This window comes from Hesperophylax consimilis, chromosome 1, assembly GCF_061612785.1.
Source record: "Hesperophylax consimilis isolate HC1 chromosome 1, BYU_Hcon_1.0, whole genome shotgun sequence".
Lineage (NCBI taxonomy): Eukaryota > Metazoa > Arthropoda > Insecta > Trichoptera > Limnephilidae > Hesperophylax > Hesperophylax consimilis.
In genome coordinates, this window is record NC_142836.1 from 42,808,486 (window position 1) to 42,832,916 (window position 24,431).

Below are 24,431 nucleotides of genomic sequence, written 5' to 3' on the forward strand. Positions count from 1 at the left end.
ATTCGTATTTACATATCTCCCTTTCAAACCATCTTTGAACGCTTACTACGGGGCCTTGTCATGCCTATAGATTTTAACATAATTGAAATAATTACAACATTATAAACACTTTTTTACTATCATTTGGTAACAATTATTTTTGATACTAATATATTATTACACATAAGACATTGAAAAGTTAACAGAGTAAGTTATTAAAAGTTATTATTGAATGATTTTCATATTAATTATCTTCGGAACTTTTAATATTATAAATATATATTGAATTGAAAAGTTAATATGAATAAGTATTTTAAAAACACTTTGAGTTTAAAAAAAGAAAACACAACTGCCACTGACTGGATTCTCCATAGTTGAGATCAATCATCTTTTGTACTAGTATAATTAAAAAAATACTTAGAATAAAGTAATAATAATTTGTTATTTTGGCTACTGGCATTATACCTAACTCTCTCATTAAAAATTTAGGCGTAATTAGATCTATTCAAATATATAAAAATTAAAAATTAAAATTTATAAAAATTCAAAAATCAGTGATTTTAAACACATGTAGGATTACGAAAGATTTTTTAAATATTTATGCTGAGGGATCAGTAGGATTTATAGGCCCTGTTAGAAGTTCTATCGTGCCGAACCCTCTGATTTGAAAATATCTGGAGTCGGTGAATTATTTTCCCATTTGATCTCTGGTGAGTTGACGTTTTGTTCTTGTATTGTTTTGTATTTATTTTGCTTATATAATGCACTTGCATAATGTGGATTGACTAGATGATCATTTGTGGAAAAGTGTGAGGAATGGTTTAGTTTTTCCTATGGGGAAGACTTAACCCGGACATAAAGTCTGAAAAATAAATGGAGTTCTACAAATTAAACCTTAAAACAATAAATAAATAAGATTTAAATCGACCATCTCTTGATATCTTGCGATGTTTACAATCGAATCGCTTATAATATATATTGATTATCAATATTTCGTGATTGATTTTATATTTATTTTTAGTCATGTCGTTAGAAGGTTCTCGAATTTATATCGTTAATCTTGAACCTAACCTAACCTAACCGAAATTAAAACAAAAAATACTTATATATTTCAATTTATCCGAAGGTTTTCACAGCATGAAGTTTGTAAATTAATATGTAGATAGCTACCAGTTTTTGTTTATTTTACAGTGCCTTATTTTAATTATTCAATGAGTAAATTCTTAAACTGTTTTTCTATCTTTCTAAAGCGTCCTTGAGGTAATATTTTATAAAAATAACCATACAGAAATAAGCCATTTCAAACCAACTATTCCAATGTTCTACAAAACTCTGTCATAGCGAGGTCGCGTGTTATGTGAATATTTCTAGAAAATTATTATTTCAAATCGTAAGTAAGATAATTCCTTCGCTGAGGGGTCGCCATGGTATTTCTTAAATAATAAACATGTTTTCCTAAATAAATAAGCATGCCTATATTTGTGTACGAAAATAATACGACCTCATAATATATTGTGAGGTCGGTCGATAAGTAAAAAAAGCTAAGATAGGTCGCGAGAGTATTTTTAAGATTGACATCTTCCTTTCTTAGAAAGTACTCCAATGGGCGTCATTTAACCCCTTTAACAACGAGAAGTTTAGATGTAAAAAATCACAGTTCCAGGTAGATTCTTTCCATCTTAAAGGTAAAACTTTAAACGCATAGAATGACTGACAGAGACCAAATATTCAACACATTTGACGTAGTAGATATACGCCATACTATACAAATAAAAAGCTCTTCACCGATTGCTTTGAAATCGCACAACATTGACAACGTTGCATTCGAATACGCATATGTTTTTATATATTATATAGATGTCACCTGTGACAGGTAAAAACATGCTCTTTTAAAAAGGCGCCATCTGTTGGACGTAAATGCAACACACGATATTGTTTCTCTATCTGTACACACAGACTGAGCCACACCAACGCGTGCGGGGTACAGCTAGTTACACGTAAAAAAATTGCAAAATTACATTCTTAAACAAAAAAATAAATATCAATAAACACAAACTATCATTAATACACCAGTTCGACAAGCGTGCAAAAAACATAAAAACTCCAACGGAAAACACAAGCTTTTGACAAATACAAACAATTCAACAATCAAATCAAACAACTCGATATAAAAAGTGAGGAAAACAATAAACTTTTCAGTTGCAAAATTAAAAAAAGGATCAAAGAACAAGAAAGGAAATATAACAAATATGTATACGCAATATACAATACACAAATCATTATAATGTACAACCGTACCTCATAATATTTGCCGATTTTATTTATTTTTTACTGCCGCCTCCTTTATTGTAGTTATCACAGTTTTATTTTTATTTTATTCCAGCCTATTGTTTTATACCATATTTTTATTGAATATTATTAATTTGTAAAATGGGGGCCTCAGCACGAGTAAAGCACCCATTTAGGCCCACATAATCAAATAATGTTTTAAAATATCTAAATTATTGTATTTAATTTGAAAACATTAATTAACAGTACGTACCACTGTATGCATAAATAAAGCCCTAGAACATGAACCGAAGAAACTAGTTTAACTAAAGTGAATCCTTTATTGTATTGCTTACCCACAGCTTTCGATAAATGAATTGGTGTCAATTAGGTTTTATCAAAACGACCATCATTATATATCTCGGCTCGGATCATCCAAACATTTTGACGGATTAATTTATTGTATCCTTAGCATTTTGGTTTTTTGATGACAGGCTGCTGTTATTCAACCTCGGTTCGAAAACACGTTGAAGAATTCTTGGAAATTTTATCAATAATTCATCCAGCATTCTTGTTTTTAAGGTCTCATCGAAATACATTCTAATTAGTAAAATTCTACGCATAAAATGTAATCGAAGGCCCATATTGCTAAGAATTTTAAAATGCTAAATGACAATAATTTTTATTACTGGCTTTTCGATCAATTTTCATTGCGTAATCAAAACATTTCTATAAGAATTGCATAAAATACAATCTTAAGTGTATAGTCGGTCGGTCAGAATCTTGTCGGTCGGTTGTCATCCAACACTTGTCACCTTTATACTTGTTTGGAACAGAGGTTCACCGTTGTAGGTGGCAAGTATTGAATCTCCTGTCCTATTCTGTACTAAGTTCGATTTCAAGGAATTGGATGCTATAAATATTTTGTCAGGAGAAGTATTATTTGAAAGCGACATCAAAGGGTATTTAAAAAAAATATTTTTCGTTGATTAGGGTTCCTTCTACTCCTAGGAACCCTTTTTGCACTCTTGCGATTTGCTGTTAATTCGCGAAAATTGCTTAATAGCTACACGGAGATTACTTATTGATAAAAAAAATGCTAATTTATTAAGAATCTCTTCAAATTATTCGTTATCCATTCGTAGGCAGTTAATGAATGAATTAATAGGTTTCCTGATAAACTTTTAGTAGAATACCAATGTGTTGTCACGACATCGGAACACGTGTTCATAAAAATCCTAACTTTTTCGTATTTCGTCATTATATAATAATGATTGGATAATTTGTACAGCGCCGTTTGTGTAAAAAATAACTTCATGGGCGCTACATTAAGACAAACGCCGGTGTATAAACACGTCTTCTGATATTATTACGAATTTATTACAGTTTTATATGGAAGCGGCCTGCGATCCCGTTTTTAACCGGATTACCAATAATTTGAAAAGATTTTTTATAAATCAGCTGTTCTAATTTTTCTCCTTGTATTAATAAAAATATACCAAATTTTATAGCGGTACAGAACTTAATGCATAGGGAAAGGCATAAATACTAGGCAAAGGGAGTTTATATGTACCTATCCGTCTTGAATAATAATGATTTCTTTTTCAAATAATTATCGTCTCCTTTTACTTGTCGAATCGGGGTCCTGTCCTTTCCCGTGCGTCCGATCCTTTGTTACATTTAGTTTTGCCTTCGGCTTCTAAATAGAAATTTACTTGGATTCATTTTAAATGCTATTTCAACCGCCATGCTAGAAGTGCCCCTGTGTTATGGCGGGTGAAGTTTGCAGATTTAAGATTTTCCTAATATACGTTGTAGTTAGTAAACTATACAATTCAGATTTAGTTAAAATTTTATGCGACAAATAATAAGTTGATAGTTAATTAAAATTCAAAACTATTATATTTTATATAAATTAAGTCAATTGAGGCATGTGGGAGATGTGTGAAGGGAGATTAGGGGGTTAACGTGCAGAATGTATGGGTGTTGTGATTGAAATGTATGCAGATGTAAGGATCCATAGAGATATTTGTGTGTTTTAATGTACGGAGTTGAGTTTCGAAACTAACTCTTCCATCTGAATTTGAGGCAGAATTTTTGCCGGCAAGAGAGCTGAATAAATACAAAATAATAAAAAGGTTGTCATAAGTATCAAAATTTCGGTACACGTCACAAACTAACGTTTGAAATGTTTCAGCTCGCTAATTAATTAAGACCCAACATGTTCATATGAACTTTCTATGGAGGCATTGAATTTCTTTTATGCTTATGTTAATACTACCAAAAATAGACATGCAAATATGGGTATCTTCTTGGACAGCATTGTAAGAACCTGCTCAAAACTGGATGTCCTTGAAACTGATCAAACATTCTTGATTATCCGACCACCCACCAGGTGCAAAGTTAATCAGCCTATCTATAAGTGGCAAAGTGGGCATTTGTCGAGTGGTATCTAATTGGCCACAACCGTCCGCGTAACATGTCTTTGGATGTGGCAAACCGGCCAATCTGGCGGCAAGGTGGCCAATCGGACGACAAGATGACAAATCATCTGACACAGTGGCCAATTAGGCGACAAGGCGGAAAGGTCTTCTAATTATCGAGCCTGATTAATAGATAAACTTCACAATTTCACATCTACGCACTGGGAACTGTGGTCATCCGTTTTACTGGATTATCGTATTTCAGCGGGTAACGGCTTCTGAGGAACAGAGCCGGGACGGTTGTTCCGCTTGGAGCAATCAGCCAACAGTAAATATTATCTGGAAGTAAGAGATAGTTTTATTATTTAAACGGCGTTTTATTTGCTTCCTGAAAATGCAAGTGTACACCGTGTAGCACGAATGATGCATGCTCTATATTCTATACCGTACATCATAACAAACACAAGTGCTTTTTTTTAACATTTTTCTAACTGTATCGGGAACGTGGTCGAAAGAATTAATTTGTTTAACGACATTTACTAAATATAATATAAACCTTTATTTTTTAAATTTTATCGTGCTTTTGTAGGTGTACACTGTGCCACTACAAACTGTCATTTACACGTTTAACTTCCGATGTTTGTGCCACTATCGACCATAGGCTCTGAATTCAAGTATTCACTCCATAGTTCCGGCGCTGGTAAAGAATATTATTACAAAGCCATGCTGTTATGCGATAATCATGAAGATGAGCTGAGAAATCATCGAGAAAAACTGAGAAATCACACGGTATGCTTAAAATTCCGGCGGTGCAATCAAGCTTTGCATAGTTATTCAAACACAGTCGATAGAGGAATTAATTATTGCTGTTTACACTTCTTTGCGTCCATTGTTAAAAACGTGACGGAAACTATTGAAAAAAGATCTCATGATGAATTCGCTTTATACCTATTCGCGATACTTAATGGAAAGTTCAAACTGTTCCCACATTGGCAGGTGGGTACTTGCTTGTTTTCCCAAGTTCAAAGTAATGGTATGAAATAGAGGTTTCGAAAACACTGTAATACAGTTGTGGCGTGGAATGCGCAGAGCAAGTGGAAGAGCTTGTGTACTTAGAAGTAAGAAGTAAGACGGTAAGGCTGATAAGGACATTGACAGAAGGCAAAGCCATTCATGGAGAACCGAATGAAGTAGTCACAAGTAAATAAGCTGTCAATAGATAATATAAACAGGGCTAACGGGGGTGAAGTTTGGAATAATTACCGAAGCGTGGACGAAAATCGATCGAATTCAGTTTACATTAGATCATTGCGAGAAATGTTTGGTAGAACTTAAATTGCTAATGAAGCGTTTTTTAATAGTTGCGTGAATAATCCAATTACATATGATGCGATAGAAGAAATATAATTTTCCTAGGACAACCTAGTAAAATATGTTTATAGTTAGGTCAATGGAATCAAATACTAAAAACCGGAACATGTAAAAATAGGTAGGCTTAACAGAAAAGTTGTGAACCCTGAGCGAGAATGTCTGCCAAGACAGAGGTCCGAGGCGTTCCATTTATTTATTATTGTTATTTAATAACCTATAAGGAGGCTGAACATGGCCTAGCTGTTCTTCAAAACTGGCTTAAAGCTAACTCCCTTACATTAAATGTTAATAAAACCAAATATCTAACTTTATCCAAAAACAAAATTCTACTTCTTCAGAAAATTACGAAACATTTTTTCAACTAGGGATTTAAAGAGAGTATATTATGCTTTATGCCACCCTAAATTGTAATATGGAATAATAGGATGGGGCTCATCAGCATCAAAACACGTTAAACAACTGAAGGTAACTCAGAATTGCATCATAAAGACCATAATTAAAGATCCCATAAGGACGTCAACAACAGAAATTTTACGTTCCAAATATACAGAAAATCTATGCCAAAAAGATTTTGGTACATCACCTCAAAAATTATTTACAGGCAAACACCTTACATACTCATAAAACCAGAGCCAAACAAACAGAGATACTAAATATATCAAATGTAAGTCTACCTTTGGACAAAGAAGCTCAAGAATTTTTAGCAGTAAAGGTATATAACAAACTCCCACTTAGTATCAAACAATTCCAAACAACAAATAACTACATTAAGGACATTAAATCTTGGCTTAAGGAACTACCGGATAAAAAACTTACTAGCATACTAAAAACATCGTCGTAGAAGTTTATGGAAATCCTTACCCAAAACGTGAAGTCGAATCATAGAAGTGGCTGAAAACTTCCAAAACCTAGTATCCTTGTGAGTAGGACTACGAATATAATCAAAATCTGTTATACACATATATATAAATGTACATATTCTTGTAAAAATGTTTAAAAAAATACACCTATTAAAAAAAATATATATATATGTATTAAACAATTTGTATAGCGCCGTGATATATCACCTCAAGGGCGCTTTAAGTTGATGCAGGTATTACAAAAAAAAATATGACAAAAATAAAGTGAAGTTTAGTTAATTAAAATGAAGTACAGGAACAGGTGACACGAAGATAGAAGATGGAAACTCTACAACAAGGATAGGTGGTGAAGAAACTGGACCAGCTACTGTAGCGAGAGAGTCCATTTGAGTCCATTGTCTTCGAATTACCTTGCGTAGTTCTGTGGTGTGGTGATGGCTATGGTCAGGATCATTTTTATGGTGCCATTAGATTCTTATAATTTTCAAATATTTTCAAATTTTAATGTTAAAAAACGCCTTACCTTAACGTTGTATGATTCTTTTAATGACGAAGCGGAATTTTCAGCCAATCGTGTAACAGCACACTTAAATATTTTAAATGTTTCTTTGTACACGTGCCAAATTTGTTTTTAAAATATTGTAGTATCTGGGTCATGAACTAAGGGTTACATTGTTCTATTTTTTGTTTATTTTAATGTAATTGGAAACATTCCATTAAAATGGAATACGACGTAAAAAAATTGAGTCATCATCACTACTGACTGCACCCCCTGTCACAGAAGGACGTTCTCTCGTGGTACGCAACACTTTCTCAACGATGTTAATTATTCAGAGTATTTATGTACCTGCATATATATACAGAATATGGATTTAAAAAAGTTTAGGTTAAATTTGATCAATCATAGGCAAAGATGGATATTGGTCTTCAAATGTGTTCATCTCATGTCACACTAAAAAAAGAACATCTTTATTAAACTTTGTCATCTTATCATCTTATTATTAATTTTCGGAAAATCGACAGTTTACATTTAATCAGTTTGTACATAAGTATTGGATAGATAAAAAAAACCAATTATGGATTTCCTCCTTGTGACTTTACCTCTACTGAGACAGCATAATATGGAATAAGTAAGTTAAATTTGTGAGAAAAGAATATGATTAAATAATTTATACAAAACAAAAGATTATATAAAACGAAAAATTTACAAAACAATACATTTATAGCCATGGAGAGAGGTTGTAGATATAGATCAAATCATAATAGAGATATAAACAATAGAGACATAAACATTATTCACAAACCATCAGAGAAATATGTTTTTATGGACCTCTTGTATTTGGTAAGTTTGCAACTGAAAATATCAACCTTGGATAATACGCTATTGTAATTATTGCATAGTCTGTTCAGGCGAGAATAATACTTTATACAGGAATAGTCCATCCTTATGATGCCTCCGTACACTCAGTGAAACAATTTTAAAGTATGAAGCTGCCTCTGCATAATTATTAAATCTTACAAATGACTTGTAACAAACATGTATTAGGAATTTGTTTTTAATTGCTTCGATTTTGTTTATGTGGATTTTGTAAAATGGAGACCAAACAACTGATGAAAACTCCAAATGACTTCGTACGTAGGCAAAGTAGAGTTGCTTAATGATATCGATGCTATTAGATAAGCTTTGTGTTTCTTATGATGAAGCCTAATATTTTAGCAGCTTTATTTGTGATTTGATGTATATGAAGGTTATATTGTAGTGTGGGGTAAATTATAGGGAGTTTGCATCTCCCGAAAATAAATACAATATTATTTTTACCCACATTCTTGTGAGGCTGGTATCATTGTAAACCTGCTCGCCATACCCCGCGCGGGGTAAATAATATCATTCTGTCAGGGGGGTATAACTCCGAGAAAAAAGTGGGTCAGAAAAAAAGACACGGTAATCTCTATGGGTAACTTGTGACGTATATTTTCCACAAACCAATACGAACTTCATGCATGTTTATAGGCCGCTGTCACGAACTTCATGCATGTTTATAGGCCGCTGTCATTGGCCGATTTTAGGCTAGCCAATGGGTTGGCTCCGAATGAGAATTATATTGTCTATGGTTACGCCTTTTTTATAGTTTCTATCCTAGTCGATGGTGAGTATGTGTAGTAGTGACGTATATTTTTCAGTTACAGACTTTTATCTATGGCAAACATTAGGACCCATGGGCTCAGTACTAAAAACCCGAAGATATTGATCTAGTGAGTGGTTCATTTATGCATTCTGTCTTCAGCAGTCCTACCGTCGGGTTGACCCTAAACCTCCTCTAGCGTACGCGAATTATTTTTCGTAAAATTATTATATAAGTGAGTTTATTAAAATAAAAACTAAATTAGAATTATCCAAATTCTCGTTATTTCACACTAAAAATAATCACGCAACCTCGGATTCTGCGGATTTGGAGAACCACAGAATCATTTAGCCACGAGATCACGAATATCTGAGACTGTTGCAATGTTGTTGTTGTTGAATAATTAAATGATAATATTTTATTTTTATTTTTATTTCTCGAAAAGACAATGTGATGACATTTTGATACATTTAGATATAGTTGATTTTTTTGGCAATAGGTGGATATATTGTTTTATTATAAATGAATAAAGACGACATGAAAAAGTCTCGTGAAGTTCTAATTAATATTGAAAAAAGAATTTCAGCTGGTGCTGGATCACATTATTTGCAACGAATGGGGAAAACATGGTAACAAACATTTCATGTTCATTGATTCCCCCTTCATTCTTTGTCTTAACTTGTCTGTAGCAAGCTTCCTACTCTCTATGTATACCTAATGAGAGAATACCGTTTTACATAATAACAACGAAGATAGTAATTTGAGTACGAGATAAATATTCTTTTGTGCTGTCCAAAAATAATGTAGTTTTGAATACATTCTTCTCTACGCACGGCGCACAAATCAATCAAACTTTTGTCTTCCTGATGCGCGTCTGCCGCCTGACTCTGGTGCTGACAAGCGTCCAGTCTTCAGCATATTTCTTTTCATTTTCACCGCTAAACATCCCGACATAATTTGTCTTCGATGGCAAAACATCACATTCTGTTCACACTTTGGAAATCAAGCAATATTCGGTGATGGTTGCCAAATTTAATATTTAAACATTTTTTTAAGCGTGAAGGTCTCATTCATAAATACTTAACTAAACTACAATCTTCAACAACGAGTTTATTATTTCCAATGTATGAACGTCAGATCTTGTTCCACTTTCTTTGCAAAGGGCGGTTAAGGCAATGCACCACGTCGTGTAACATTTGGAATCGAGCCGATAACAATGACACTCCTTATTGATGGCAATAAAGTTTAAATTCCCTCTTAATATTGTTTTAATTTAAATAAAATAAATAACTTTGTGTACACAGCTATTTAATTAAAATAATCGACATGTTTCAAAATCAATTTCTGGGCTTATAAAAAAGCTTATTAATAAATAATAATAAAAAATTTATTCCAGATTATTATATATTGTTCTATTATTTTACTATTTCAAGTTTTCAAACCAAAAACCTATGATTTTGCATTACTTTGTAGTGCTTCGCCTTAGATGGAAATGATAACATTTTTTTATTTCTTTCCCGAGTTTATACATCAAGCAATTAGAAATAGTTTTTTTGATATACTTTGGCTGTTGGATATTGGACTTTGACCCATTAATTATGAAACAATGTCTCTGTAAATAATTAACGAAAATTAAATCCAAAACCTTTCAACGCAATAGGGATACATCTGCGAACCAATCTCCTCAAACAAATTGTTACGAAAATGACTTCTTTCATGAAATTATTACGAGTATACTCAATGTTCCACACTGTTTTTGCCCCGAAATTCTCAAAGCTCTGAATTCTCAATCTCAGGTGAGGATGGAATTATACCAGGAGTTCATGTGTTGTTACAGGTATCTTATTAAACTTAATTAGCCCTCTGCAGTTTATTTTGGTATTTCCTCGGAATAAACACGTACCTCTGAAAATCTCTCACGAAAAAGCAGTCAAAGCTCCGCGATAATTAATGCTAGTTGCGATATATTTCTATGAATTATTTTGCACGATTCTAAATATCTTGATTGCAATGAAAGACAGTTCTACACCGGAGCCTAAATATTGTTAATGTAGACCCCTATTGGGCTTTTACGATAGATAGAAAAGTTAAAAAAAAAAAAATTTTAAGTACATAGTAAGTAGTAATAAAAGTAACATAATTACCGTATGACATATACAAGCAAGTAAATAGTATTATTATGTATAATAAAAACACATAAATTTGTTTTTGACCACGATAGTTTTATTTTCACTCTACCGGTTTCGGAAGATCCCTTCCTTCGTCAGGAGAATATTTAAAACTGATCTACTACACAAAATATTGACACATAAATACAAAAATGTTAAGTGTTTGAGGGAGATGTGGACAAAGTGGAAGGGGTAATTACGGTAATTCCAGGAAGAACAGAGCGGTTAACTGGAAATATGTCAAGAATAGGACTATAAGACAGATTAATTTGGTTATTTATTATACTGGAGTTATTATTGAGGGCTTTTCTGATTTCAAGTGCTTCTAAATTATCTAATTTTTTGCCTTTATTACTACGGTGAAGAATTTTAACCCCTGTATCTTTACTAAAAGTATGATCGGTGGAAATGAGATGATTGGCAAACTCCGAAAAATTATTGTTATTTAAACATCTTAAATGTTCCGTGATTCTAATATTTATATTTCTAGTTGTCTTACCTATGTAGAACGATGGACAATCGTTGCAACATAGTTGGTAAATGCCTGAGTGGCTAAATTTGTGATCTTTATCTTTAGTATTTTAAAGTAATTTTCCCAAGTTGTTATCAGTATAGAACGCGGGTTTAATGTGGGTAGGCAAATTTTTTGTACTAAGTGAAGAAAAATTGGATATGTATAAGATTTTACGCCATTGAAAGGGATTTATGATTTTATTATTAGTTTCAGGTGTACCAAATAAAAATGCATTCGTCGAAATGAGTTTAAGTTTCTTATTCAGGATTTTATCAATTAAGTGTGTCGAGTAACCATTATTTAGAGCAATTTGTTTTATTTTTGACAGTTCAATTTCGAAATTAACTTTCGAAATAATAACTCCAGTTTAATAAATAACCAAATTAATCTGTCTTATAGTCATATTCTTGACATATTTCCAGTTAACCGCTCTGTTCTTCCTGGAATTACCGTAATTACCCCTTCCACTTTGTCCACATCTCCCTCAAACACTTAACATTTTTGTATTTATGTGTCAATATTTTGTGTAGTAGATCAGTTTTAAATATTCTCCTGACGAAGGAAGGGATCTTCCGAAACCGGTAGAGTGAAAATAAAACTATCGTGGTCAAAAACAAATTTATGTGCTTTTATTATAAATTATGATGAGCCACAAAGTGAATGCTTTTTACAATTAAGTATTATTATGATTGAAAACAATGCGTATGGATTTCTCTTTTACAGTTACGAGCTTTGTTTTGCCAATATGGTATTTACGGGCTTGCGTGCGTATATATGTATGGTTTCAGATGATTTATTTTGGTCACCCATACACTCCCTGCTTACGCTATTGGTCGTATGATGTTAAATTAAAGTACGGAGTATCCGGGGTTAAAGTGCGCCAACTTGGGAGAGATTCGATGGTAGAAGTAAAAAAGATAAATAACTTTTTTCGAAATTCATTTTCCCATCCAAAAATATTTTTTATTTTCCCATACAAACGATTCACGTTTTTTTACCTTAAAACTACATTACAACACTAAAATTTCGAAAAAAGTTATCTTTATTTTTTACCTAAAAATTACATTACATCATTACATTTTCGAAAAGAGTAATTTATCTTTTTTTAATTTTAAAATCATGTAGAAGTAGTAGTGCCCCGAAGTTAGCGCACTTTACTCCTGGACATCCTGTATAACATTTATCATGAATAACATTAGAAATAAAATAAAGCATTTCCGCTTTTATTTAAGGGATAAAAAGGCCTTTGATTTTTGTGTCTTTTTCGATTTTGCGCCCGGTTACACAATGTTCAAATCTGTATTGATTTTTTTTCTTTTTTTAAATAAGTGCACACATAATCGTGAAATTATGTGAATCAATTTATGTTTTCAACGAAAACCGGAATTTTGGTTTTTGTACGCAATTAAATCTAAACAGCGACATATCAAAACACTTTTGTGTGATATACTAGATACTTATATAAAGTGATATAAGTCATTAAAAGTAGAGGAGAAAAAACTAGCTCAAAAACCTAAACCTTTCAACTATAACTTTTCAAAAGTGTTCTAATTTGTCACTGTTCTGATTTGTCTGGTTACCATATTTGTATCAAGCTGCATTATATGTTTTTATCCTTTTGTGAAAAGGAGGAGTGCAAAAGGCAAAGTATGCAATCAATTGTATTTTTGTCACTTATTAAAAAAATAAGTGACAAAACACTTGTATTGGGTGTACCACTTATTATTGTACATATCGTACATGTGTAACGTTATTTCGTATCACTGCCACTCGGTTATCTGGATACGGATTAATCAATTTAATAACGGCGAAGCGGATTATCCGCGATAAAAAAATCTGATAAGCATCGCTGAACTGAATCAGTGGTTTCCAAAGTGGGCGCTACCGCCCCAACTGACTGACTAACTGTCTGTGTTTCGTGCTAACTAGAGTTATGAAGTACGAAATTAAATCTTGTATCAATTCTATTGAGGCTAGTTCAATACAAAATAACTCAATTGAGTATTTTATTTCTAAATCAATCGATTCGATTGATTTATTTATTTCCATCTTCCTTATGAATCATTTCGATTAATTATTCTGTTTCAATATGAATCGATTCGATTGATCCTTTGAACATAATTTTATTTCCGAAAATTTTACTGTTTTTGTGAAAAGTCCCCTCAAGATCTAATAATATTTAATCTAATGCAAAACGCACTAAGAAAATAAAGAATATTCTTGCAACTAAAAATGTATGATTTTGAACAAATTGTTCACTAAAACCGATATGTTAAATTGCACCTACCTACTACAAAACAATTAATCAATTAGGTTTTGTGATTAGCGGGTGCTGTATTATATGCCTTATAAATAAGATATATATAAAAAAATATATATTTACAAATTTTACAGTTTTTTTCTCAACTATGATACTAGGCTCATGCCCGTATTACAAATTCGTACAAGATTTAGATTATAACGTAAGAACTATGAAAATAACATTTTGTAGAAACAAATAACAAAAGACATAAGAAAAAAAAACAATGTACATTTTATTATACAAACCATAATAGAAATAAAAATAAAGATTAAGATAAATGATAAAAATAAATTTTAAACAAAATAGAAATAAAAAATTTAATATTAAACAACACGTTTAAAATTAAACCAATTTTTTTTTTTTTTTTTTTTTTTTTTTTTTTTTTTTTTTTTTTTTTTTTTTTTTTTTTAAAAGAAAGACAAACATTCCCGGGTCACGTATAACCCAACAATGTTTGAAAATCTCCTACTACCACCACAGAAAGCCGAAAATGTTGCTTGTGTTGTGATGGAGGACTTAGCCAGCCGAGGAATCAATCAAATTATATTAAATTATATAAACAATAAATTAACAAAATAAAATACTTTTTTGTTTTAAAACCACGATATTTATTAATTTAAGAACCGACCGGTTTCGCTTTACTTAAGCATCATCAGGGTACAAATTAATACTAAACAAGAAGTACATAATGTGTGTATATATATAACAAAATATAGAGGGAGACAACATGATACAAATATAAGCAACACAAAGACGGTCATAAAATACATTAACATAAGTGCACAAGTAATGGAAAAACCGCTAGATAATTATGTAGACTAATGGGTTTTATCAATAAATCGGGAGAAACAAAGCATCAACTGGCATGGTGGTAAGGAGGTAAGGAGAACTGGGATTTTTTTATGGGTTTATTGGAAACAGACCTAATATTGGACTACTTGATATGTCTAATTGATTATTAAGTATCTGACTTTTGGTTTTTACAGCTTTTTTAATTTCTAGTGCCTCTAAGTTGTTTAGTCTGTTACCATGCCCGTTTTTATGTAAGATGTTAGCACCGGTGCTATGACAGAATGTATGATCTTTATCGATCAAATGATTTGCGAATTCGGAAAACCCGTTATTATTGAGGCAACGAAGATGCTCCTTTATCCTAATATTAACATTACGTGATGTCTTACCGATATAGAAAGCCGAACAATTATTGCAATTTAATTTATAAATCCCCGAATGACTTAATTTATCGTCCTTATCTTTAGAATTAATTAGAAATTTACCTATATTGTTATTAGTATAAAAGGCCGGTTTGACTTCAGAAGGAAGGTTTTTTACACTTAAGGTAGAAAAGTGATTAATAAATAAAATTCGCCGCCATTGATAATTAATATTATTATCATTGATTTGAGGACAAGGACTAGCAAAGAGGAAGCGATTAATGGCTATTTGTTTTAGCTTTTTATTTAAGATTAAATCTATAAAATTTGATTCATAGCCATTATTTACTGCTATGTTTTTAATTAGTTTTAGTTCACTATCAAAATTACTATCGGACATTGGAATTGTGCCTGAATATATGCCTGTATATGCCTGAATATATGCCTGAATCAAAATTATTTTCAATTTAATAATGTTATATATCAGCAACGTGACGGCCTAGCTATGGGGAGCCCTACCAGTCCTCTGATTGCTGATATATTCATGGATAACTTAGAAAATAAAATTTTATCTAGTACCTCACATCTTATTAAAAATGTCTTGTACTGGAAAAGATACGTTGATGATGTTTTGTGTATATGGACAGGGACTAAGCGTCAACTGGATTCCTTCCTCAAACTTATAAACTCTTTTCATAATAAGATTAAATTCACATTAGAAATAGGCATAAATTCAACCTTAAATTTTTTAGACCTTACCTTATCGATCGTTAATAACAGAATTAATTTTAACATTTTTCGTAAACCCTCCTATACTGACGTTGTCATACACAGCACCTCCAATCACCCTATTTCACATAAGCACTCCGCATTCCATTCAATGGTCCATCGTTTAGTCACAATTCCAATGTCCGATAGTAATTTTGATAGTGAACTAAAACTAATTAAAAACATAGCAGTAAATAATGGCTATGAATCAAATTTTATAGATTTAATCTTAAATAAAAAGCTAAAACAAATAGCCATTAATCGCTTCCTCTTTGCTAGTCCTTGTCCTCAAATCAATGATAATAATATTAATTATCAATGGCGGCGAATTTTATTTATTAATCACTTTTCTACCTTAAGTGTAAAAAACCTTCCTTCTGAAGTCAAACCGGCCTTTTATACTAATAACAATATAGGTAAATTTCTAATTAATTCTAAAGATAAGGACGATAAATTAAGTCATTCGGGGATTTATAAATTAAATTGCAATAATTGTTCGGCTTTCTATATCGGTAAGACATCACGTAATGTTAATATTAGGATAAAGGAGCATCTTCGTTGCCTCAATAATAACGGGTTTTCCGAATTCGCAAATCATTTGATCGATAAAGATCATACATTCTGTCATAGCACCGGTGCTAACATCTTACATAAAAACGGGCATGGTAACAGACTAAACAACTTAGAGGCACTAGAAATTAAAAAAGCTGTAAAAACCAAAAGTCAGATACTTAATAATCAATTAGACATATCAAGTAGTCCAATATTAGGTCTGTTTCCAATAAACCCATAAAAAAATCCCAGTTCTCCTTACCTCCTTACCACCATGCCAGTTGATGCTTTGTTTCTCCCGATTTATTGATAAAACCCATTAGTCTACATAATTATCTAGCGGTTTTTCCATTACTTGTGCACTTATGTTAATGTATTTTATGACCGTCTTTGTGTTGCTTATATTTGTATCATGTTGTCTCCCTCTATATTTTGTTATATATATACACACATTATGTACTTCTTGTTTAGTATTAATTTGTACCCTGATGATGCTTAAGTAAAGCGAAACCGGTCGGTTCTTAAATTAATAAATATCGTGGTTTTAAAACAAAAAAGTATTTTATTTTATTAAATATGTCAAACCACAAAGTGATTGCTTTCTACAATAATAATAAATTAACAGCTTAGATGCTTGTTATTTAGGACTAATTAAGAAAAACGTTTATATGTATCAACTAAATCAATTAAATTCATAGTAACTTGAATTATTTTACTCCTAAAAACTTATCACTATAAACTTTTATGTAACTAAAGACCTTATTTTATTAATTTATCTACAAAAAGTATTTCTTGACTCATTTTAATATTTCAAGTAAAAACCGAGTATTTTCTTTTCAGCAGCTTTTCAACTCTGGAAATAATAATATATTATGATTAGTGTCCGTGCTGTCAGTGATTAGCAGGTGAAGCTGACATATTGTGTAAAATATTAGCAGATGGCTCGACATCGACAATCATTCCGTTTTGTGACTTTTATATTAGTGTTAAGCACACGGATTTTAATCATAAAACTGAATATAACTTCAGGATGCTGGTACAAAAATTGAAATAAATGACATTATTTTTAGGCACGACATTTTATTAATGCTAAATGTATATTTTGTTCTCAACTCAGTTGAGCTGGGAGATTGTTTCAAGCAGTAGGACCAGCTACAGCAAAATATCGGTTTATGGTACTCCTATTGATCTTCATATATGCTAACCGAAGGCTTGTTTTTGTATTATTCTGTAGAATGCATATTTCTGGTATGTGAGGTGGTGTCATTTCATGTACTGCCCTGAAAACCATCCATCATAGTCTGTATGCTTTTCAATGAATGATGAGGTTTTGCGAATTGTGTGTTTTTTGGAAACTCCTATTATTAGCCTTGCTACTCCATTGAAAACTGAATGAAAGCTAGTCGTGGGTTTTTCGGGAAAGCTTTCATATAAATGCCACTGCTATGACTACTCATAAAAATTATATATTTTAACGTAGGTATAAAAGTGAGTTTTTTCGTGAATCGATCTCACTAATTAGCGAAAACTGTTGGAATGTTTGAGCGAATGTTAATATTTAATTGATCTACTCCCTTTCATCTGATCGGTAGACGTACCCCGGTTAGAAATACTGCTAATCTTAAGAAGTCATATTATATATTCAGTGGAATTTTTTATGAATTGCTGTTATCCGAAATCATCGAAAAATTCAATTGCTCGCAACAAATATTTAAGGTATTTTCAGTATACCTCAAAATTTTTACACACTCTTTTTTTCTGTTTCCCTTATCACAATCGTTTCATATAAGTTCCCATATAATAGCGCTAAGGTCCCACAGCTCAGGGCAAATGAAGCTTGCTTCTAATTGTGTTGTACTAAGTTATAAATAAAACAATATTCTAAATTTAAATCATAAAACCCATTTGCTTGTTACTTTAAAAACTGTAAATAAAACTCTCGGTCGGAGAGCTCTATCGTCATGAAATTTATACTGCCTTTTCAGTCGGGAATTTCCAGGGCATTGCAAATATTTCAGCAACATATATGAAGGCCTCAGCACGGGTAAGCCACCCAGTGAGGCCAACATTAATGGATAACTCTGAAATGTAAAAAATATTGTGCCAAAACAAAATAAAATAAAAAATTATAAATTTTCCCGAAAGATTAACTCTAATTATTGAAAAAAAGGTTAGACTCCGTTTTATAATCCGGTCCATTGTTATACAAGATTTTGATGAATCTCTTGTAGCAAAGTTAGTTATTAATAAATTTATTTTCCAACAGTGTTTATTTTACCTTGTTTTATTATTTTTTTAGTCCGACTATTATTATCGGCGGTTTTGACAGCCGAACCAGCTACCGCGAGAAATAATATTCGCGCCTAGTACCAGGAGTACAGAAGTGTTCATGGGTTCGATTCTGTCGCTGTGTTATGTCTTACAGGACACATTACTCATTCGTGCTGACAGTTTAAATCTTAAATGTTTTTTCTCACGACGAAAGTGGTCCCGCGGGCGACGGATTCCTCTCCGTTTATTTTTAGCTCACCTAGAAACTAAACTACTGTTCGGCCCTCGACGGCGCAGTGTTTGGTGTTAATTCCTGTTACTAAACACTGATTTGCCGTACATCTATTTTCGAAGTGTTTTCATTCATTTAAAATTAAATTTTATAATACAATAATCATTCTTTTTTCAACAAGTTGTACCATCCGGATTCTTCCCAGTTTCAACACTGTTTTCTTTTCAAAAATGTAACCATGTTGGCTTAAGTTTTCATAATTAATAAATATTTCATAGCTCTCTAGATATCGATGAAATTTTTTTTTTAGCGAACATTGATTTCCTCGATAGTTGCGAGCTAAAAAAAGTTGTTTGAAACTATAAATGTCACAAAGAAAAGCCTTATTTAAAATTTCCAAATGCATTTTTGTTCATGAAGTGTACTAAGGTTTTCTATTTTTTGAGAGTATTTTGAATGATGTGTCAGTGCACCAAATGACTGCAAATTTGTTAAATACGTGGCTGTCTCCAGTGCCATAATATTCGTAATATTTTCATATTCCTGAAGATGACTGGTGTCAATCAGTTGAAACGTCACAAAACCGGTTCCCAAAGCAAGGCAAATATTAAGTTTTAGATGTTACACTTTTCCGAAGTTCCTTTGACCAGTATGGTGATCCCGGGAATTCCATTGCCAGTCGAGGCGGCGCGACGGTGAAATGTATGGTAAATAATCAAAGAATGTTTTGCAGAGATATGAAAAGTGGGTCTCGAAGTAATTAATTATTCGATCAAATGCAGAAGTAATTATAAATGCCTTGTCTACCAACTCATCGGCGCTGGATTAGGTCGCATTTATGCTCTTAAAGTGTTTATTTTTTATTAAATTTTACAAAGGTGCTGAATATTTGGGGTGGAAAAAAATCACATGGGACAATTGATAAACTTGTTACAAGATAAAACTATTAAAGAATAGGCCAAACGCTAAAGCACTGTTAAAAACGTGATGGCATGTCATTTCCCAACAAAATATTTGTATGTACATTCAGAAAATATCGGAACACTTTTTCATGCAGCTGCGCTTCCTGATAAATATAATGACGAAAAAAGAAAATATTTGAATTATTTTCATGAACACGTGTTCAGGCATCCTAATAACATAATCGTCTTTTACTGATAGTTTGTTAGGAAATCTATCAATTCATTCGTTAAAGGCATTCAGGAATACGAATAATTTGACCAGATTTTTAATAGTAATGTATGTTTTCTTCGTGCGAATAGGAGAAAAATACTTACAGAACTGCTTAATGTATAGATATAGATGGCTAAAATATATGATGAAATGCCTGAATTTCTGAAGAATGAATGGATTTAAAAAAAAGTTGTAATGCTTAGGTACTGTAAAAAGATAATTTTATAAGCAATGAAATGTAACCATGTGCATGTTAGTTTATGGACTTAAAATGTTGTATAAACTGACGACCTAAAAATAAAGATGAAGTATGTCTTCAGTGCTTCATCGCTAGATTCAACACAACATCATCAGTTTCAACAGTGATTTCATCGCATACTTCATCACTAGATTCAACACAACATCGCCAGTTTCAACAGTGATTTCATCGCGTGCTTCATCACTAGATTCAACACAATATCGCCAGTTTCAACAGTGATTTCATCGCGTGCTTCATCACTAGATTCAACACAACATCCCCAGTTTCATCAGTGATTATTACATGGCATGTTTCATCACTGATTTCATCACTGATTTCATCGCTGAATTCATATCTGGATTAATAATAATAATATATAAGCACCCCTGAGGTGATATCTCACAAAAGCGGCGCTATACAAATTGTCGAATAAATAAATATATTTTTAAATTAACAATATTTGATATTACGTACCAAACAACACAAATTAAGGTCATAATTTCTTAGAACAGGCACTGCTTATTAAAAACTAATGTTGATTGCTTTGTTAACTGTAATAATATATATATAAAAAAGGAAATATTTGCCAAAGTTTTTTTTTAGAATAACTTAATGAGTAAAACCTCAAATTGTAATATTTAATTATTGGAGACAAAATTAGCGTTTTTTAAGCGAACATTTGAAACACAAAACTGTCTAGATTGCATTTAGTAGAATCTTGCGGTCATACATAAAGGTAGCAGCCAATAAAAATGTGCGATGAGAAAATGATGATGATGTTGGTAGTTCTTATTCGAAGTACAGTTAAATATTACCGAAAGAGATAGGGTCCCATGACCTCAGTTGGTAGAGAGGTGGTCAGGCAAGACAAGGGTCTTGGATTCAAGTCCTAGATGTGACCGTGTCTTTTTCGGTTTCAAATTTTAATTTCAGTATCGCTAATATTGTCTTCAATAATTAAATAAAATTGATTTATATATTATTACTGTCATGTATCGTTATTTGAGAATCGTCAGGATTGTTGACTTCTGCAAAACGACTAATATAACCGGTCTAAACAACGGTAAGTACCTGTCTACTAAATAAGTTTTTAAACGCTTTGAAATGCATATTTTTTTAAAGAAAATTCGGGTCAACAATTTACTAAAACTCGCATCATATCGTGTTATTTCGAAATGAATGCTTTTAACCCAGAATTGTGACAATAACGCTTCTGATGTCAAAGTTTGGCCTCGTACAATGCGAGATATGAGGTGTTTATAACATTGTCTGGGCACTAATTCCCTTTGTAAGTTTCCCAAATGCACCTCATTATCCTGCTCGTTGCACTGCTTTCTTGGCTGGTGACCAAAATGTTCTTACTTGCTACTCTACTGGGGTGATGCACTTGTGTTAGGTCAATAAAAATTGTTTACACTCGTGTAAGATATATATGATATAAATCTTTGTTTATTTTATTTTCTCTTTTTATATTTTATACAATTAAAACATAATAATGATAAACTAAAATTTTCAGAAATAATATCTAAAGACAAAAAAGGTAAGTTTTAGACATCTAATTTGTTACATTAAAAATGTCGATATATTTGGTATATTCATTTGCTAAACGTACACGTCTGCTAGTATTATATTAAAAGTAATCATAATAATTATAAATCATGAAATCTCTTATGGGAATCGTTGGTTCGAAAGCAATGGCATATTGATTTTACGATATTTATCAATAATTATATTTTTTAAAACCAAAGTCACTGGAGCCAGTGAGACTATTTTTTTTCGTCCGCTGCTCATATCGCTAGGGAATTCCTGTGTCGAGTTGGGCAGCTTTACAATTATATTCAATCAAATAATTAAATCACATGTACAGATGGATTACATCGAATATGCGGCTTCTAATGGTAAGTATACATATGCGAGCCGAACTGCCGGACTGAACCTCAACTTATGGGAAAGGAACAAAGCAACTGCGTTTCGCGCCATTTGCAACGCCGCTTGCAGTTGTTTCGCTCCTTTCCCGTAATCCGTGGCTCAGATCGCGTTTCGGTTCGCAAATGTATACGTAACATAAGGTGATTCGTGACAGAAGCCACTCATGGGCAATCTAAAATCACCACTCTATGCCAGTATAGAATTTTTTTACGATTTTCTTGAATAGTTTCAACGAACCTATAGTAAATAACTATGGCATCCCTAATCGGGGTATGTTAAGAGGAGGGGAAGGAAGTGGAGAATGAGAAGGTGGTGGAGTACCTTGCTATTCAGATCTGGTCACCAAACACGGCTAAAGTCTTTTCAAGCAACATTTGAATTCTGAATGGTGGTCTTACACCAGGGTTATACTGAAAGTATCTTCTAAGTATACTACTTATATATTATTTTAATTGAATAAATTGTGAAATAATAAAATTTACTTGCGCACGCCGGCATTTGAAACCGCGACCTTCGGGTAGTCGAGATCCTTATCCCTCGATCACGCAGGCCGTTGTTCAATTTGAATTGTTCAAATTAAAACTTCTTTTTTATGAGACATGATCGCCGAAATGCAGAAAATATGCATTTAAAAAAAACTTTCTGTTGTTGCCGCATTCGTAAATGTAAAATTATAATTGTGAATACAGGGAATTTTTTTTTTGAGTAATCCAGATTTTAACTCTGCTCTGAAGGAACCCACGTTTATTTAATTTATTTATTTATTTAATTTATTTATTGTTTATTTGCAAAAACAGTATGAACCAGAACATTGCAATATCGATAATTAACATTTACAAAAAAGTGAATAACAAATAGGTACATTTACAAGTGGGACAAAGAAAAAAGTTTCAAATTTAGATTTACAATTTTAAGTATTGAATAATAATATTTCACGTTTAAATACGTTGTAGGACATGTGGAAAATATCCACATTTCCTGCGAGGCAGTTAATTAACCTAGTGATTCTTCCCAAGGGCATCACCATTGGTAAGTTAGTTCTGCACCTAGGAAGAATCAAAAGCCTGTGTTGGCGGCCTCGCGCAAAATTATCCGGGACATAAAATCCTATTTTAGCCAGAATGTCTGGTATTGATACTAAACCGTTTAGTAGCTTATACGCCATCAGGAGTAATGCAACATCCCTTCTGGAAGTTCAACTATCAGTTAGTTCAACTATCATCGTGTTTATAAGGAACACGCCCACGCGATATGTGTTGTCCGTAGAATTGTCCCTTAATTTATCATTCCTCCTGCTCCAGTGCTGGGGCGGACCCGCTACACTCGGCCGTATACCCTCAACCCCGACCGACCCTCCCAACAACTAAAGCAGTTAGGAGTGACCTCTCTCCAGGGATTATCACTAATTAACGATTTATTTGGTTTCCGTACAAACATGCATTGTGGGTTGTGAGGAATATGGCATACATATTATACAGGGTCAAACAGAAGCTCTAAATAATAATAAATAATTTATCTGGGAGAAGTTTTGGTGGAATTTCACCCTAAGTAAACCAAGTTAACCTTATAAATTAAATTATATATCGTTACTCTAAAACACAAGGATTGAAAACTGTTGAACGATGGCGCCCTGAAATTTGCACTCAATTTTATGTTTGATTCTTTTTTGTGCCATTGGACAACCAATCGGCATTGGCTCAAATACATTTAATGGTGTGCCATTATTTTTTATAATGTTTTTAGAACAAACAAAACATTCTCTACACACTTATTTCTCAAAATGGGACTGCAGGCCTTCGACGAATGAATTGACAGAGTTCCTAACAAAGCATTAGGCAAAAGCGAACGTTTTATGAGGACGGCGGAACATAAGTTCATACAAATATTGATATTGATATAAACTGATATTTTTGTATTCCGTCATAATATTTATTAGAAAAAGAACACGTGTTCTAAACGCGGGTGCTTGGGATCGTTGTGGCCAGGCCGCTTGCCACGCTCATTCTTGCCGGGACTGCCCCGTGATAGTGGGGTAAACTGCCCTCGATACGCGGCTTGTATATTTTATCTTTTAATCATACTTCCACTTGTAAATATTGTTCTCCT

General features: G+C 32.5%; 1 protein-coding gene across 6 annotated transcripts in view; it reads left to right on the plus strand.

Annotated features, from left to right (window-relative positions):
• The window catches only part of heph (polypyrimidine tract-binding protein 1 heph), a 919,983-nt gene that overhangs the window by 71,736 nt on the left and 823,816 nt on the right, over positions 1–24,431 (plus strand). The gene's annotated exons all lie outside the window — the stretch shown is intronic.